Here is a 20,052-nt window from a genome sequence, read left to right on the forward strand (position 1 = left end):
AAAACATGAATTTCCACATTCCACTAAAAGTTGCAATGTGTGCAATGTGAAAAATTGCACTAGAAAGCCGCCCACGTCTGTAATAACAAACAAGGGAATAATTGGACACCCCCCTTCTCGACATGCAGTAGCTCACTACCAGATTGATGTCAGTGGTATCAAACGATAGCGCGAGCTTCTGCTGGCTGGCTTACATGCTAATTTCAGAAAATAACTCCTAAAGATACGAAGATGTCTCTGACACAAGATCAAATCTGTTTGGATTTCTTCCTTTGATAATTTTGGTGTTTTTTAAATGACTTGGGTTGGTAGTAGCCTAGTGGGTAACACACTCGCCTATGAACCAGAAGACCCAGGTTCAAATCCCACTTGCTACCATTGTGTCCCTGAGCAAAACACTTAACCCTGAGTGTCTCCAGGGGGACTGTCCTGTAACTACTGATTGTAAGTCGCTCTGGATAAGGGAGGCTGATAAATGCTGTAAATGTAAATGTAAATGACTTGATCAGGTCGCAATCAAAAAGATCATGGTGTGCATGTACTGTAACAATGCTGCAAAACCCAGAATCCAATTCTGCACATGGCACAAACAGAGATTTACCATTTTAATAATAAACAGGTTGACATGGTAACCGGGGGGATGGAAATTTTATGAGACACACTGTGGGGGTTGTGGGGAGTTGTCACACAAATGCAAATTAATTACTGCAACTTACACAAAGCCATGAGCAAAAAGGCTGAACATATTCATGCAGAGACTGCGGTGGACTGTGTATAAATCACGTTCGGGGTATTTCCTATGAACTTCATTCAAAACAATGCAGTCTGCTTAAATCCCCATATCCCTGACAATGGACTTATATGAATTATTTATATAATTATTTTAAATTATATGAATTATTAACATACAAATGAATTAAGCACACGATTTAAAATTTGCATAAAAAAATCATTTTAAATTCATTTCATTAAGAGACTAATTTGGATGTTAATCACAGATAATCCGTTCCTCTCATTTTACTCGGGGGTCAAGGGAAAATAATTCTGTAAATAAGCCACTTCCAGCCGCTATAATCAGTTGCTCTGAAATGAGAGTACCTGTTCATGCTGTTCGCCCTGACAGCCACTCCACTGAGCCCAGAAATTGTCTCATAAATTTCATATTCATGAAAACTGTGATTAACTGTGCGAATCGTCCGGCGGCTTGGCTGGCACATAAGCAGACGGTGGGATTGAATGGGAGCTCCCTGCCAAAGAAGATGCTGCTCAGATTTTGCACAATAGGACCCGCCAAACCCCAATGTCCGTGTGTGTTTGTGTGTTTGTGTGTGTTCGAAAGGGGTGCATGTGACAAAGTGAAATTCAGTTTTCAGTGTCTGGTTTGATTTGGACCATAAAGCACCGGGATAAGATTTCTTTCAAGGGCCACTTCTTACAATTTCATCATTTTATGTTGTTGCTTTACGTGAACTCTCTCATTTCTTGCCCCATTCTTACACTGCCCAATTTAATTAGTCTTTTACTTGATTGATTTTGTATATGAGCATGATACAATAATAGCATTTATTCTACATCCTTGCTCTCTCTGGGGCAGAATGTACTGCCCCAGGGTTTCGGAATTGTCTGTAAGTAGGATCTTATGTTGCGTTTGAGACAGTCTGGTAAATCTGATCAGGTAAATTAGGTAACCAAACACAGTCTGCATTCACTTTTTTTTGCATCCAGTGAATTAATTCACAAGAGCTCACCGATGCCATAGAACAAGATGCCATAGAAGCCATGATAGTGCCATGCAACAGTAGGAATGTAGGTCAGGGCTCAGACTTTACCTCACTCAAAGTGGCATTCTTCTAACATAACAACAGCAGTTCTAGCACCTGAGATTTCATCTGGCTGATGCCTACCAGCAGTGACGAATGCTAGGGTCAAAGGAGGGTCAGAGTTTAGGGTTCCTGTTACGTCCATGCACACATAGCGATGAGGACAAAGGCACAGAGATATCTGTCGACAGGCAGGTGAGGTGAGCAAGCAGTCCAGCTCAACTTACTCACACAAAAAGATAAACTAAACTGTTTTTATAATGAGGCCTTTTTCGTATTATGGTACTGTATGGGTGCAACAAAGTAAACATAGCTAAAATCACCCAAATTAACTTTAAATTGGTACGTTGAGGGGCAATCAACTAACAAGGAGATTTGCCCACGTCAGGAAAACCAATGCCGTTTTCATCTTATCTCTAAATGTTCTGTTTAAAATTCAGCCCATCCCTCAAAACAAATGACAGAATCCAAGGTAGAGGAAGTGCACTGCAGTCCCTCTCATTAAAAAGTGTAGAACAGAAGAGTTCTTTCAGTTGTTATCAACAAAACCTCATGTCTGAAGTCGAATACAACATTCAGAAATGTACAAATTATTTATTCCATTAAAAAAACTTTAAAATCTTCCAAATCTCACTTACAACTGAAAAATGCAAAATGCAGCTTATTTCAATGAGTTAAAGTAAAGTGATTGTCATTGTGATACACTGCAGCGCAACGAAATGTGTCCTCTGCTATCACCCTTGGTGAGCAGTGGGCAACACTGGCAGCTTGGGATTCGAACCAGCAACCTTATGATTACAGGTCCACTTCCTTACCCGCTAGGCCACTACTGCCACTAGGCAGTGAGAAATTCTTGTTTTTTATCCCCATAATAACAAAATCAAAAACACCCAATCTGGCAACATGGAGTCTCAGCCAACAGGACAGCATGAACGAGTATGGGTTTGTCAAATCTATTTAAAGCAGGGTATCAAATGTCTTTAATTCAGGGTATCATACATAAGGTCAGGTAAACATTTAACATTATTGCCTGCAGATTCCAATATCTTCTGAATATACACAATAGCTGTATATTACACAATAGACCTGCATTTGGAGCAGCATAAGAAAAGTTCAGTAATCACTACATCCCTACTAGCTAAATATGTTATTTATCTAAATATTTTATTATTGTAAATATATAAATTATATCGTAAAATGTAAAAATGAATAGTAGCAAATAGACACTGATCATTGATGGATCTTGTGTGGAGATTGTCAAAGTTCCTCAATGCTCAGCTAGATAAGAACCTCTCCTGGGCAGCTCAACAGGCAAGGAAGCCCAGCAGAGTCTTAACCTGCTTTGGAGAAAACCCGTCTCCCATCACCCATCCTCACCACCTTCTATAAAGGAACTACTGAGAGCTTTCTGACCAGATGCATCACTTTGAACCACAAGACCCTACAGTGGATAGTGAGGACAGCTGAGACTGCTGAGTCTCTCTTCCCTCCATAATGAACATTTAAAGAAAATGCAGTGGGCTTTTGTGTGGGGAAGGTACTCTGCTCAGGGGAAAATCAGTGGCACCTTGGCGGTTCGCCTGCCCCCCTACCAGAAATTAATGTCGAGATGTGGAGAATTCGCAGGGGTCAGTTCACTTGAACTTGAACCTGAACACCAGACCGCCAAAAGTATTGGGACGCTCCGACAAAAGATTGAGTTCAGGCATTTCAATTACTTCCACGAACACAAAGCAAGCACTACGAACATTAATGCAGAGACAACTGCACCCCCTGCACCCCAGCACACAAAGCAAGGTCCATAGACATGTGGATGAGTGACAACATCAGTGCCCAACCACACAAATGTTCTTCTGAAAGAACAGTCAAAATTCATATAAAAAATTGTATTAAAGTATATAGCTATAAAGGGTGGGTCACCTCCACATTATTAGAGTACATGTGTGGAAAGGCATGCTTTCCAATACTTTCCAATAAAAAATATAGTGCATCGGCTGGGAGGAAAGTGAGTCCACATGAACATGCCGTCCACCTATCTCAAAAACGCAGCTGCGGCCATGTGTGAAAATTTAAAACTCTGCTGAGTTTGACTTATCTAATGTGCTGTAAAAAGTGGCAGATGGACAAAATGTCTCCAATGAAATTTGATGTTCACGCTCGCTGGAATATAATGAGTGGTGTGCTGAGTTCTGTCCCTGGTAAATATGACTCCTCCATGCTGAGATTAATAAATACCCTTTGCTGCATTCCACAGTTTCCTTCCAGCGGCATTTTGTGCAACACAAAAACATGTGACATGTGAACCTTAAATGAACTCTTAAGGCTGAGGGCTGTAATATTTACCTGAAAAAGTCAATCTTGGCCTTTAATGAAGTACTTGAAAATAAGGAAAACAAAGGAGCAAGGATTAACGATGACGATCTGAAGTCCTTCAGAAGTTCACTTCATTGTGGTGTCTCTATTGCTTGCTATTAAGGACTGTAATGGCCTTCGATCAATTCCCCAAAGCACACATCCTGTCGAAGCAAGATGTTCATATCGTTCTATAGCAAAGCAGAGAGATGCAATGACAAAGGGAAACACAGAGCTGTCAGGACAAGAATTGACAAGGTTGCCTAGTAGACAGTAAATACGTCAGTTTTTTTGTCTTTATCTTTTTTTTTAGAATTATCTTTATTCATGAAGAATGTAGCTCAATCTAAAAAGAGATGTGTCTTCTGCCTGAAAACAAACTGCCCAGTCTGGTTAGAATGAAAGCAAAACTGTCCTGATATGCCACTGTTTCATCTTGACTCATTTGCCTGCTGAAGTCATTTACTTGATGTACCTGTAATAGGTGATGCCACTGTTTCATTTCAAATGTGAAGCAGTCTCATGCCAAAAGGGTGTGATGAATGACCTTATCAGCACTGTTATGAATTGCAGGATAGAAAATGGCACAAAAAATCTTCACCACGGTGTTGCCAGAGATATGATTTTTTAATCCCCAGTCTAAAATCTGCCAAAACAATCTTGCTGTACCAAACTATTTCTCCAGTAACAGACCACCCAATCTGGCAACACTTTGACAGCACACAATGCTTGTTCATCTTGAAATTTTTGTGCATCTATGTGTTAAAAATCATTGAGCATTTTAAAAAAATAATTCTAATGGCTTTTTTAATATGTATATATTATGTATGTATGTATGTATGTATATATTATATGTATATATATATGTATATATTATAAAATCAGTTGATACATGCCATATTTTGCCATATTAATATTTTGTCTATTGCTTCAATTGTGAGACAGAGGTAGCGATTCATATGGTAAGACGAAAATAATTGACATTTAAAGTACAAGCTACATTCACATGCCTTATTCTAGTCCAGGAGTCTGGAACCTTTAAAACTCAATAAGCCATTTAGACCTGGTTTACAGGAAAGAGAAAGCAATGCAAATAATTTTGACATTTGAAATGAATATAACACTGCATATATCATTTTTATTTTTATGCTATGTGTAAAAAACAAGGCTAGTGTGTTGCTTGTGAAATTAAAGTGACAATGTGATAAAGTGATAAAGTGACAAATTGTCTCTATGCAAAGAACAATTTTTTTTTTATGCCGCTTCATTACTAGCACAAATACGCCTGTAGAATATGATGATGTGACAAATGTTTAATCAATCAGACAAAAAAACAATCACTGCCAGACTGTGCAACAGCTTCCTTCCACAGGCCATCGAACACCTGAACACTCAGGGACTTTTCTCTACCTCTTCTATGTTTAGAATATTGTAATATTACTGCACTGTTCCATTTAACGCAGCGGTACTTGAACTACTTTTACTTGGCGCCTTCAGTATCCATTTCAATAGTTTAGCGATGTTGGTCTTCTATGTTGTCTACAAGATTTCGTTTGCACTGCTTATGTCTCATAATTGCACTGTACATAGCCTAGTTTGTCTCTGTCACATGTGTGCACTTAATGTCAGTTTGTAATTATGTTTAAAGGTTACTTGCACCTGGTCCTGAAGAAACACTCCATTTCAGTACATGTATTGTCTAACCTGTACGTAGATGACAATAAAGCTCACTTGAACTTGATCTCTTTTTCTCCACCCTGAACGAGTGTCAAAATGTCAGCCCTGAGACAACAGGACCTTCAATTGCCAGTAACTGATTTCAAACACAAAGCATGGAGAGCACTCCATGGAATTGTTCAGGATATCTTTTTTTTTTTAAGGAGAACGCTCTGGACGAAAAAGTGTGTGTGAGTGTTTCTGTGTTTGTGTTCCCTCCTCTTGTGCAAGGTGAATGTGTCGCCAGCCCCAGCCACCTAGCTGCCCACAGCTTTGATAGGGGTTATAGGTTCCTCACTGACATTCTCAAGCTCTCTGATTGCCAAGCAACCAGAGACGGAGAGGGTGGTGGCTGTGGATGTCCCTATAGGGTCTGAAATGGCGGGTGTTAATGAGCATTTGAGACATTTTAAGAGCATACCTTAGCTGTCAGACCCCCAGCAGCAGAGGCATCCACTCATATTGGTGTTACTGGGTTGTTATAAAAGAGCACAATTTTTTTTTTAATTACAATGAACCCTAAAAAGTCTTTCACTCGCACATCTGAACAAATTTTGTCTGAAATGGGCCATAGTAACAACTGACAAACTCACAGTAGACAGAGATGATGAAGCATACAGTGGGTAGAGGGGTTTGCAGACATGCACAGGAGTATCAGTCTGATGGACTGAATGGATATCAGCCACCACACTTGCAGGACTTGTGGATAACATGCAGTTTCCAGGCTGAAGGTTGGATTATAATGACTTAAAGATCCAGGCACAATATTAACGCTGTCATAATATAATCTGAAAGATATTGCATCATATAATACCGCACTGAATGCAATAACACAGTAATCTCCAAGGATATGAATACAAAAATGACTGCATTTTAATGGCAAATGAAACTGTCTAATTGAAAAGTCTTAGAATGAGTCAACAAAACAATATTGCTGAAGAAAGTTTGGCTGTTTATTTAGAAAGATGGGAAAAGATCTTTTAATGAAATTTTCTCTGTCATTCTTCAGGATACACATTTTGTCAAATTTCAAGTGCTCCAATCATGACAAGTCTCCTTCTATCCTAGTACCTAATCATTTGCTTTTTGACAAGGAGATGCAGTGATACCCCTGTGAACACAAAACTTCCCTACTCAAACTTTCCTCCATTTAAACATGCAGACTCAGTTGTGAAGGGCTCACAACTGTTCCTGTATCACCATTGATACCATGTTACTTAATCAACATAAGCTGGTCCTTAAGAATAATGCATGTAAGGGTCAAATGTCCTTGGATGTAATCAAAATCATGTCATGACTCACAGAGGACTCAAGAAAATCGGAATATTCACAACAAAAGACAAAACAAAACTGTACAAAACTCTCAGCCATCATGAACACAAATCCGATAAAAGGTATATTTTGGGTGTTCACAACTCATTCCCTTTAACCCCTCTGTATGGGGTGTACACCACTTCTCATGCATCAGAAGTGACATCAGTATCATCACTCATGACATCAGTAGAGACTTAATGGCTTTGACATTTAAGCAAGAAATGCTAAATATGTGAAAAGATACATCTTACATACCACTCTTGTGCAAAACATTTATACTTAATTTTGTCTTGAATGTTTCACAGTTCACAGTTGTTTTATTGAATTGCTCTTAATTTCTGATTTATGTGATGTATGATCTTTCTCATTGTTGAGAGCATTGTTCAACTCCTCTTGTTTCAACAATCTCTATAAATAAACAAGTCTTCATGTGACTTGAACATCTCAACAAAGTGCTCCGTTATACATTTTTGATCAATAAGTAGATCATAAATTATTAACATAAATGCTCTGAATGAATAAATAAAAGGGTTTATTCCAAATAAATTCTCCAAACAAAAAGCTTTCATATTTACATGTTGTAGATTGCTGAGGGGCAGCCACTCAAAGGGGAGAAATCAGATTTTTTCAAAAATACCATCAATCAGCAACACAACAATCTTGTTTGTGTTCTCAAACAAGAAAAGTTTCCAGACAAAAAGTATGAAGCGAGTTAAAGTACGCTAATCTGCTGATGGCTGAAAAAAATCACGATGAGAATTGTGCCGTGGTGCTTCTCTGAGCAGCTCCCTGATTAGTTGAGGATACAGGCTCTCCCATTCTCTCTCCACAACCAGCAAGGGGGCGACCCACTACGGGGGGTGAATCCTCTCAGAGCAGTTTTCCTCTGATGAACTGAAGATGCGGAACCAGCCTCTTTCCACACCCTCCAACCCGGCAGGATGCCCCTGAGTTCAACTGTCTCTCTGATTGGCTCAGGCATTGGCTGAACAGCATTGTAGGGCAGCTGATGCTTCCCTTCTGTGCATATCGTGGCTGTGGATGAATGGGGACAGATGACAGCGGGGCATAATGTTTATGGGAAGGGATCTCAACATTTACATTAATCAGCATCCATTCAGGAGAGGCTTGTGTTAAGCCAATAATCACCAATCATTCTTCACCGAAGGGCCTCCACCAGTTCTTTTCAACTAAATTAATAAACCCTGAGTACACATGCTGTGTTTGTAGAGTATTACCTCTGTTCAGGAGCCGAAACGCCACTCAACAGAAACACACATGCTAAACCTTTCATAGTTTCCATATCTGAAAAATAAATAAATTTCAGAAACATTACCATTAGCAATGTATTGATTTACAGCAGCTGAACCAGTAGACTGAACTGTGTTGCAGAATATGCAACATTTTACACCAGTTCCATGAATACATCCCATGCAGTAATACATAATTAATCATATTAAACTTGTTCCATATTTATTATTTAGAGATTCCTGGTCACACGACCACACTAGCACTCATTTCATAATGTTGTGGATTATCTTGGGCTGAAAATATCATTCTTTTTACAGCATGTTGGCCAAAATGGCAGAATGTTTTCATTTCACCCATCCCTTAATGAGGCTCAGGTGATCCCAGTGCTGCCATGTTCCAGTTTGGAGGCGCAGAAGGTTGGACTGAAATGTGGATGGTTAGATTCCAGGGACAGACTGGCCAATGTTACTCACTGGAGGCTTAAACAACCAAGTACAGACTGACAGTGGAGCAAAATATCAGAAAATCATGTGAATCACTTAACATTTTACACTGTATTTGGACACCCATTCCATGTATTTTCAATATTATTAATGCATATTGTTGATGTATTAATAAATTGTAGGAGCTGTCCATGGTGCTGATTCCTGGAAACTTAGCAGCAGACCTGCGGCTCAAAGCTGTTTAAGGTTCATTTCTAATTCATGGAAGAACTGGGGGGGCCGACAAGCCTTTAGTGAGACCAGAGTGGTAGCTCTGCCTCGCGCATCCATTTTTTGCCCAACTGGGACAAGCGGCTTTTGTTCAATTAGTCCCTTCCCCACAGCAAATAAACCTGCAATACAAGGGCTTTTTAATTGGCCAAGTGGACACAATATAACACACTGTTGACGCTGGACATAACAGGCAATTGACTTTCTGGGAGGATAAGGGAAAAGTGTATAGTAGGCAGGTTAAACATTCACTGGGGACTTCCTGCATAAAGTAAAAATATATCAAATATAATGCAGAAAGCATTTCTCTTTTTCCATCAGAATCCCATCACTAACATTCGGAATGGCACCCATTATTGTTTGATAAGTGCGACTTGAAGTGCATACTTTGTGATTTCGTTGGCTTTGAAGTTCTGCATACAGTTGGATCAATTCCCAGTCCCGAGTGCTCCACGGTATGAGAAGAACATTGTTAGGTGCCGTTAATTCATATTGCCCCGTTCCAGCTTTTCAGCAACGCAGGACCCTTCCACTCTCTCCGCAGAGTCGGGTATTCTCAAGTGCCACTTTCAAAAGCTGGGCAAAGATGAAAGCGGATGAAGGAGATGAAGCCGGGGCTGTCTAATGAGAATCCACAGCATAGTCAGCATCAAGGTGCCAATCCGTCGTGACCCCATGTCCTTGTGGGATGTCACCGAGATGGCAACACACCATTCTGCATTTTGAAGGTATTTACCCAGACGAACGCATGAACAGCGCGCGGCGCCACAGGCAGGATATCAGCACAAAGATGTGTCATTCAAATTTAATGTGCCGCTCATTTATTCACATATGGCCTACTTTAGCACATCTGGCTTGCTCCACATGACCAATGATCACCTCGCATAAGACCATCCTGATGGAGCAGCCCTCACGTGCAGTGTGGACTGGGTACGAAGGGCTGGGTGCGACTGGGGCTTGTTAGCCTCTACTTCCTGCAAACTACCGAAAGCGCTGGCATGTCCTCGGGGTTTGTTTAGCATGCAAAGCTGTCAGGATGAGGTTTCTGTGACAAGGATTCATTTCTCGAGACTGACACTGGTCTGCTGTAAACTGTGTCACAGGGTGGATGTGTCACAACTTTTCACCACTAGTAATATCTGTTTTTAGATGATCAAGTCATACAATAATCAGATTAATAACTTAATCAACAAATAGACTCGAATATGCTGATATCATCCTGTTAGAATCCATTGAAGCTACTGTGGCAGGAGGATCATGGGTCCATGTGATGGGAGAAACGATACTTGTGGCACTGTGGCACTCAGCAGTGTGTTGAATGCTTATAAAATGCCAAGTACGAACAAAAATAATCTCATGATTAAATTTGATGAGCAAATTTAATATTTCATTTACGGCATTTATCAGACGCCCTTATCCAGAGCGACTTACAATCAGTAGTTACAGGGACAGTCCCCCTGGAGCAACGTAGGGTTAAGTGTCTTGCTCAGGGACACAATGGTGGTAAGCGGAATTTGAACCTGGGTCTTCTGGTTCATAGGCGAGTGATGTCACCCACTATGCTACTACCACCCATAATAGGGTCATCACAAAAAATAATCTAAGAATCTGAACAAAATTGGATGCTGAAACCACAGATGAATTACAATTTTAGCATTGTAATCAATATATTCAAACCTGTGGACGTGATAGACACTTGGAAGCCAAAAAAATTTAAATGAACAGGATAGAAATAGTAAATACTGATGCTACTGTTCACGGTCTTCAGCTGCGGAAAGTCTTGAGCACCAAAGAAACCAACTAAAGACTTTACTTGACACTTTTCTGCGGGGCTGGAAGAGGTACAATTCCCATAATAGTTTCTGTAATCCCTTTAAGGGCTTTTTAAAATCCGTCTGCAAAGCAAATTTGTATGTGTCTGGATTTTAACTGAGCAGAAAGGGGAAAAAAAGAGAGTGACAGCGAATACTTCCCATAGTTAAAACAAAGAGAACATCTCCCACCAATCATAATCTCAAAAGATTGTTTTGTGAAATTATTTACATAATTATTTACATAATTTCACAATGCTGATGTTAAGATTTGAAATTTGCATGAAAAATTAGAAGCATCCTCTCTCGCTCTCTCTATCTATCTATCTATCTATCTATATAGATAGATAGATAGATAGATAGATAGATAGATAGATAGATAGATAGATAGATAGATAGATAGATAGATAGATAGATAGATAGATATGTGTGTGTGTGTGTGTGTGTTTTGTTATGTATATGTTTGTATATGTTATATTGTATATGTTATATTGTTTGTTTGTTTTTTGTTTTCACTTATTTACCAGATCACTTAATTGGCTCTAAGACAGACCTTGCAATGTGCATAGAAAACCACGGAAAAGTGCCAAAAACCTCTGTGCTTCCATATCCAAAAAGGGAGAATGGAGATGGAGAACGTTGAAGGATAATGAATGAAGTGCTTCCTGACCAGTTTGACTTGAGTGTTTTACTGAAATGTTCACGGTGTTTTCCCTCACTCAACAGTCTCATCTTTTCCCAAAGCCCACCGCTCATCTGCGTAAAAGCCGCCATAAAAGACGATGCACTTAACAGGCCATATGGAGAGAAAAGTACAGGTATAAAAAAACACCCACACAAGGAGCTTTTGATTAAGGGTATTCTAAAGTATATGCCAAAACCATTTATTATTTTAATTATTTTCAGTAGTTACTCTCCATTTATTGTGTGTATATAAAGCAAAGGTTGAACAAAGTTGAAATCTTGTTCTACATTGTCCACCTGAGGGAAGAGGTGTCGAGTGGTGAGAGACGGGCTTTGATTAAATATTTCAGACTGGCAGAAATCTGCCATGACCAGACTTGCTCTGGGTGTGCAGATGTCCGCGATATTCACACGTAGCTCAGAAATCACCCAAACTCGCATGATACCATGGCGAAAAATTATTTGCATCTGTATTAATTCAATTATGTGCATCACCCTAACTTTTGCAATGCAGACTCACAAAGGACAGTCTGAAAAGAGATAAACAATTGTCAGTTGGTGGCCCTAATCAGGAAAGTGGGTGAGTTAATCTGTTGTGCATTAGAAAGGCCTTTATTTGGTTTTAATTTGACATTGTAATGATCAAATTTTCTATTTTTTTTTTTGGACAGCCACATGAATAAAGGTGCTGTATGGGGACCAGCCTAGAATTAAAGCAATTGCTGTGTCCCATTTCTCCTTCAAATGGCTGTTTGCAGACCATTTTCTCAGGAAATCCATCACACATACGAACCCAATTAAATTTCTGAAAAGCCCAAGTAAGCATTAAATGGAAGAAAACACCCTGAAGAAACTAGATAAGGACGTATTTAATAACAACAGTGATTTTGCAGACTTTTAACGTCAACATTAAAAAACTGCAAGACATAATTGAGGGTAAAAAGTCATGCAATTTTTTAACTATGTAATCGGAACATAGCTTGTAATACTATGTTAGAGATTGTGCTCTGCAAAAAAGGGAAGCATCTATGCTGACAGAGAGAGAAATTAAGCTTGTGCAACAATGGAAATGTAACAAAGTGGTTGATGGTTGTTCTGTTCAGTAGTACTTGTACTATTGACATGGTATATTGCAACAGCAATGGTTCTCATCATCATCAACATCAAGTATACAATGGAAACAAAATATAAATTATATATAATTACTACCGAACAGAATACAATTATATGGACTGAAAAATTGGGGAAAAAATGGACTGAGAGATCTCTCTCACGTTCTCTCCGCTGCCATTCGGTATTTGATTCTATGTTTCCATTTTAAGTGTTATGCATTACTAAATAATACATTTTGAAATAGTTCAGAGCATAGTTTTATTTAATTGGAATGATGTCCGTGGCCTGGCTGCTGTCCCTTGCATGGCTGCTACAATGTGTTTTTTAATCCTATTCAAATTAATTTGAAAAATATGCATGTTTTAATACCTTCACTGAACTAATGAACTAATAAAATGCTAATTAATTGGTTTAAAAAACAACTAGATATTTTTATATTTTGTAGTCACTCACTAGATCTGTGATTATAACTCTATTATTACTGATGACATAATGGTGCGTGTGTCCTGGGCTATGCTACTATTTGCATTAAATGTTACAACTATCGGCACCATGTAAATATTGTATTAAAGCAACTAAAGTTGTCAGGTAGAGGATATAGATGGCTGCTATTGACATGTCAGCGCCTCCCTAATTTCCAACTGGACTTTCTGGTTTGTGTTTGCATTTCAGTTTTTGAATCACCTGCCTTTGACGTATACAGATTTCTCCCTCTTTATTTAATACTTATTAAATGAAGACCATGTTTTATTTCCTGTTCAAGACAGGAAAGACCATATCCTGAATCAACCATCTGCCCTATGCAAGAGCGTAAAATTAGTATAGCTGTTTATCATCCTGCATTTCAGAGCAATCAAGGAACCACCACATGACAACGCCTTTATATAACCGGGTCTGAGTTTTGAGGTCAACACCCATAGAGTGCCTATAAAAAGGCCAGTACACCAGCAACTGGCACATAATCAGCAACAAGACCCTTCCCTTTCAAGGGGCTTAAACTACAGCAACAAAGATCCCTTAGCATACAACATCATCCATACTCAAATTCAATCATCATTTTTAAAGTTTAAAGGAGTAAATTCAAGTACTGGAATAAAGTTACATATATTTTATTGACCATGTGAATTACATACAGTACAGGCCAAAAGTTGGGACACACCTTCTCATTAAATGTTTTTTTCATGACCATTTACATTTGGTCGATTCTCACTGAAGGCATCAAAACTATGAATGAACACATGTGGAGTTATGTACTTAACAAAAAGTGGAGACCTGGCCTCCACAGTCACCGGACCTGAACCCAATCCAGATGGTTTGGGGTGAGCTGGACCGCAGAGTGAAGGCAAAGAGGCCAACAAGTGCTAAACACCTCAGGGAACTCCTACAAGACTGTTGGAAAAGCATTTCAGGTGACGACCTCTTGAAGCTCATTGAGAGAATGTCAAGAGTGAGCAGAGCAGTAATCAGAGAAAAGAAACTAGAATATAAAACATGTTTTCAGTTATTTCACCTTTTTTGTTAAGTACATAACTCCACATAAGTTCATTCAAAGTTTTTTGATGCCTCCAGTGAAAATCTACCAACGTAAATGGTCATGAAAATAAAGAAAACACATTGAATGAGAAGGTGTGTCCAAACTTTTGGCCTGTACTGTACATAACAAAGGTTTATTAGGAGCAAACATCAAAAGTAACATTAATGCAAGTATTGTGATGTTTGTGAAGGTCGCAACATGGAAGAACCACCAGGCCTTCATTCCACAGAGAGGAAGATTAGACTTACAAATGCTGCTCGTATTGATATAAATTAGAAAATTATTCATTATGAATCAGATGTCCCTGAAGCGCACTTCAAGGGACTTTACAAGTGACTTGAAGGTTAGTCTTAGGCCGCTCCCATCGAATGTGGCTGTGTGGAAAGGCCATAAGGGGGTTAGAGACTGGCCCTCACAAATCCGCCAGCAGTGGCACCAAAGAGATTGGCATGTCTGCCATGAGTCCAACCAAGGCAATCCAATAACGGCCAGCTCCAGACATGTTTACTGCTGATGGACATTAATAAACTTGTAGGCAGATGAGTCTCCTGCACTGATTGGGTGCTCCTCAGTCACATGACCACTCCATTCATCTGTACTTACTTCTCACGCTGTCACATTTTCACACATCGCAACAATCTGGACAAATAACAAGTAATTGTGGAAGAACAATTTTTTAAAATAATAATCATTAATTTACCAATTATGATTTGCACTTGAAAACAACTGCACTTTAATAGTGCTGCCTTCACTTTCTCCAATACTGCAGCATGGATCCAGTCCAGCGGTACCACAAAACAGCATGAAATCAGTGAGAGAATGTGGTCGATTCCTCCAATTGGTGCAATCTATTGAAGAGAAAAGAACCGCTCTTCACATCACTGCCGAGAGTCGCAGCTGGGTCACCCAAGCAAAAGACCTCTCCATAACTGGTAAAACCCCAAAGTACCATTGTCACTGTCGAACAATGCGCCTCTGAAACTCACGGTCATGGAAATCCTGTGCGTTTTTAGAACTAGTCCGTGTGACGTCACCAGTCTCGCTCCTTTGAATAAGGAGCAAGGTAAAGCAATTAAGAACAAGCCTGCAGAGCTCCGGCATTACATTAAGATCTCCGGCATCTCCGAGAGCGGTACCTTCATAATTATTGCTAACACACCTAATTAGCCAGAAGTGTTATTCTTTGCCTAATTATATTTTTAGCCGAGTCGGGATGTGCCTTTTCACAGGCAAATTAATCCGAATGCCTCTTGAGGTGTCAGAGTAACCGCACATCAGCCAAAAAAGAGATGCAGACGCCGGGACGTTGGCGTCCTACCATTCAGAAACCGCTTTACTGTATGTTATAATTAGCTCTCTCAGAATGAAACCGTTACGCTATGATTAATTTGAAATATTTTACGCGTCGCGCCAGTTGTCTCTGGCTGTTTAAGCTCAATCAGTGGGACTGTTTTGCCGATGCACTTGAATAAATGTATTTGAATGGCTGGCGCTTGCTCCACCTTTGAAGAGCTCGGCGTTGTTTTACTTTCTGTCAGAAGAAATGAGAAGCAACAGGCCGTCGGCGTGTACATTAGATATCATAGCCTGCTTTACTCTCAGTAATTAATCATTAATCTTGGCTTAGTAGAATCACAAACCGCTTTTGTTTTTTTTTGTTTTTTCGTGTCACAGATTCCTCTGTGTACCCATATGCATTTGTAAGTGAAGTGTTTCCGAGTAAGGACACTCCGATAGGATGATAAGCAGAACGCACAGATGGTGGAGGTGAGACGCAGAGCGCCCAGAGCGTATCTCCAGACACCCAGCCAAGGGCTTCACGCTCGCACAGAACCCACAGACACTTCAGAATCGGGCTTCAGGAGAGGCACAGGTGGTGGTCGAGGAAAAAAGAACGCTTACTTGCAGTAATTTACATGCATTGAAGCTTTACATGGCTAGATTTTGCCAATAAAATTGATTAACCAAAACGTACGATTGCACAAAAGGCGTGAGAAAAACCCATAGACCTGAGCAGCGTGACTCATTGTTCTGTCAGGTTGATAATTTGCTCTAAATGAATGAGTAACTTGTTACTGCACCCATTTGCTCCACTTACAATTATCATAAAAGGCCTGTGTGGCATCTCGACTCAAATTATCCCTGACATTAAAGCATGGAAATAAAAAGCCCGCTGGCACTGAGCCGTTCATCAATAGGAGCTCCGCAGACAAGACATCCAGCACAACCGGCAAAACGATCCCAAATAATTCAGTCAGTGCTGTTAAGCGCTCAGCCCGTCCTCATCTCTGCATGATAAATCAAATAATCTCATGTGTAAGCCTCAGATTTAGCATTGGTGTTGGAGTCAAAACGTAAAAGGCAAACATTTGTGGGAGTGAAGCAAGATCCACTTTGATCCTACACGAGAGTCCGCTCTCCAATTTATTCTTAAGTGTGTCAGACATGTGGAGATGTCTAAATGCAATGCTTGTTCTATTCTTTTATGTGTAAATAGACATGTTCCACCTTAACGGAATGGGAAAATGACATATGCAGACAGCTTCTGCAGTCTCATATGAGTTTTATATTTTAATTGAGATGAAATATACTAAACGCAATGTTTGGTGCTTGAATTTTTCTCTTATTGGGGTTAATATGCACAGTAATATGCATGTCTAAATCAAAATATGTGAAAAGTGATGCATGCCAGTCCAGTCCTATTTACTCATATGTGCATGTGATCCATTTAGTGAGCAGAGATTGGTCTACAGGTTAAGTACAGTAACAGGAAAAATTTGTGAATGTGTGAATGTGTGAATAAGTGCAATGCAATTCCACTTAAAAAAAAAAAACACATTTCACATAACTGAGCATGCATATTTTGGAAATAGGTTTGATATCACCACATAGTGACAAAGAGAGAGTGGGATGTGGAAGAAGTGAATTCGATTTTTGGCAAATAAGTGGCACACACAGGCAGCGTTCCCAAAAAACAAATGGCAGCGACGGCAACAGAGGATGAATGTCAGACTCGGTACACCACCGCCACTGTTAGAGACAAAGGCAGGTCATTTCCACATGAATAAATAAAACGGCCTTTGTAAAAGTAGAAAAAGCAGCCATTGCCTGCAACGGCTCAGCAACAGGGCCATCGCGGTGCAGGGCAATATAACAGCACAAGCCACTTCAATCCTGACGCAACACGGCTATGAAAAAGCCGTCCTGAGAACGTGGCAGCGGGTAAGGAGGGTCACCAGCTCCAGGATGGAATCCTCACGGGGGGGGGGTGGCAGAGTATACCAGAGTATACCCCCCCCCCCCCCCCCATTAGTGTTAAACTGTGTACAGAGTAACAAGTGTAGAGTGTAAAGTATTAAACATGTAGACAGAAGAACTTTATTATTAAGTAGCTTAATTTTATTTATGCATTAACCGCGTGGAGTAAACATGTCTGGTGGGGCCAGAAGAGCTCAACTGGGTAAATTTGACAGTGACACGTGTTAAACCGAGCACAGGAGCCAATAACAAGTGTGCTGGGATAAAGAAAAATGAACTTCAGGAGCATGATGGTTTATTAGTCCTATGTTATTATTCCTATCAATGGAAAAAGGGGTTTATACAGTTTCACGTGACACCTGACATGAGTACTGAATTAGGTTGTCCCTGAATTATTTATGCCTTCTTATTTAATTTCAACAGACACGGAGCAATTCACATCGATTAGGTTCCATGTTCCATGTTATTACTGCATTATTAATACATATTTACAGTTAAAAGATAAAAGTGGTCTAGTGGTCAGAGCACAATTTGCTAAGTTGGAACACCACGTGAGTAAAGTATGCCACTGCAGCGGCGCCGAAGCTGTAATTAGTGAAGAAACGTCACTCTGGATAAGAGGTCGAGATAAACGAACAAATGCAAATGTGGGTTAGGCAGCAAATTTTCTAAAAAGCGGCAACACTTCTATAACGGACCTGGCGTGTGTCACCATCCCCTCCTGATGATTATAACGACACTGTCCGCACAGGGGTTCACCGCAGCAGTTAAAGAGCAGCATTTTCCCAGCAGGAGAGAGTCACGAACAGGGGCCGTGGCCGAATAATAGATGATCGTCACGCTGGGCGTTCCACAAAAGAAAAGACACAATGGCCACATCTTCCCTTTTTCTTTCCTCTTGCCGACAACATCTACACAAAACCTTTCAAGCAATTCAGTGATAAAGCGTCCTGGCTGGGTAGGAAACAGGTAAAAGTGTCTCTCCAGGTAACGCTGCTCCCTGCTCTCCATTTCACACACATATCAGACAGGGTCAGGAGGCGACATCAGATTTTGCCGTAAAGGACACGAGAGCTCGGAAGAGCGGGGACACTCTTCTGGAATGACGTCGCCCCGTGGAACGGTAAAAATCTAGCAGGGCTCGGGTTTTATCCGATGGGTTAAGAGATGCACAAGAGGTTGAAGAAAAGATCCCAACTTTGGCAAAAACACCCTGAAAATCCTGCACTGAAGGTGATTACCAGACTCTGAATGGAAAATAGAGCCATCCAGTCCAACCACACAGACCCAGCGTTCCGCCTGTACAGTTCAGAATTATTGATTATGATCGCATAGATTTTGCTCGGGGGGGTTTTGCAGCAATTTCTCAATCTGAACGTGAAATTACAGACACATACAGACACAACAACCAGAAAGCTCTTGTATGCTTCACCAAACTGGACATTATTGCAGCATACAGTTACAGGTTTAATGTACAGATCAAATAAGAAAAATAAATTAAAAATGGGTATTATTATGATGTCAGTGTATGAAAAAACACAGGCAGAATTTGACACCTATTGCTCATGTAAACACTTTGCATGTATGAATATATACTTTACCTAATGTAGCATCTCCTGTAGCTGCACAGTCACAACTCAGTGTTGGAAACTATTTTGTTAAAAAAAATCTGTATTTATTTCCATTCACAGTGGAAATTCGTAAGAACACACACACAGGGGGGATTGAAATCGAGAAAATATTCCAGGTTGACTCGACTGGGTTTCAGGAAGTTCTCTCAACAAGTGGAAAAGCTATAAATGCATTATTTAAAAAAAAAAAAAAAAACTAAACTAAATGAATAAAGAGCTTTTTCACAGCCACATTAGGAACGAATATCATGCGAGCGGCCTGCTGCCAAAGTTGGTGGAGATGTTGGATGTGGAGATGCAACAGAAGAACCTGCTCCAGGCTGGTGTTACGTTTCAGCGCGTCGCACGACACCTGTCCGTGGAAAGCGACCCAGCCAGCGAGAGAGAGGACTAAAAACTGAGAAGAACACACACACACACACACACAGGAAGGGGTAAAACGGCGTCTACCTTCAAATCCGCTGCCTTTTCCTGTCACTTTTCTCAGCTTTCCGCTCCGCCGGGAGGAGGTTCGGGAGTCCGGCGAGCCTCGTCACGGTGAAGCGGCCAACTTGCGGCGCGCCGGGGCGCTTCGCAGAGAGAGAGGCTGCTGGTGGCGGCAGGATGAGGAGGAGGAGGAGGAGGAGGAGGAAGAGGAAAGCTCCGGAGCTGGGGACGCGGGAGGAGAGAAATGCCCGGCGCGCACCTGACTACCGGACCCTGCGCGAGTGGGAGGAGCCGGTGGGAGGAGCCAGTGGGAGGAGCCTGGGGCCGCACCTGGGGCCCACGTGCTTTCTGGGCTACTTACCTGAATCTACCGTCTTGGCTAGTGAGAGTTAAGGCCATACATATTATTCTCATTACTCCTCTTCACCA

General features: G+C 40.6%; 1 protein-coding gene across 6 annotated transcripts in view; it reads right to left on the reverse strand.

Moving 5' to 3' along the window:
- Positions 1–19,826, reverse strand: part of shank2a (SH3 and multiple ankyrin repeat domains 2a) — a 93,890-nt gene extending 74,064 nt beyond the window's left edge. For 5 of the 6 annotated variants that reach the window (XM_028955920.1, XM_028955925.1, XM_028955924.1 and 2 more), the window contains exon 1: positions 19,648–19,825. The gene's annotated coding sequence lies outside the window, so the exon portion shown is untranslated. Of the gene's footprint in view, positions 1–19,647 lie in introns of all 6 variants that reach the window. The other variant, XM_028955922.1, reaches the window with a different exon arrangement.
- Between the last annotated feature and the right edge of the window lie 226 nt (positions 19,827–20,052).

Source organism: Denticeps clupeoides, chromosome 16 (assembly GCF_900700375.1).
Source record: "Denticeps clupeoides chromosome 16, fDenClu1.1, whole genome shotgun sequence".
Taxonomy (NCBI): Eukaryota; Metazoa; Chordata; class Actinopteri; order Clupeiformes; family Denticipitidae; genus Denticeps; species Denticeps clupeoides.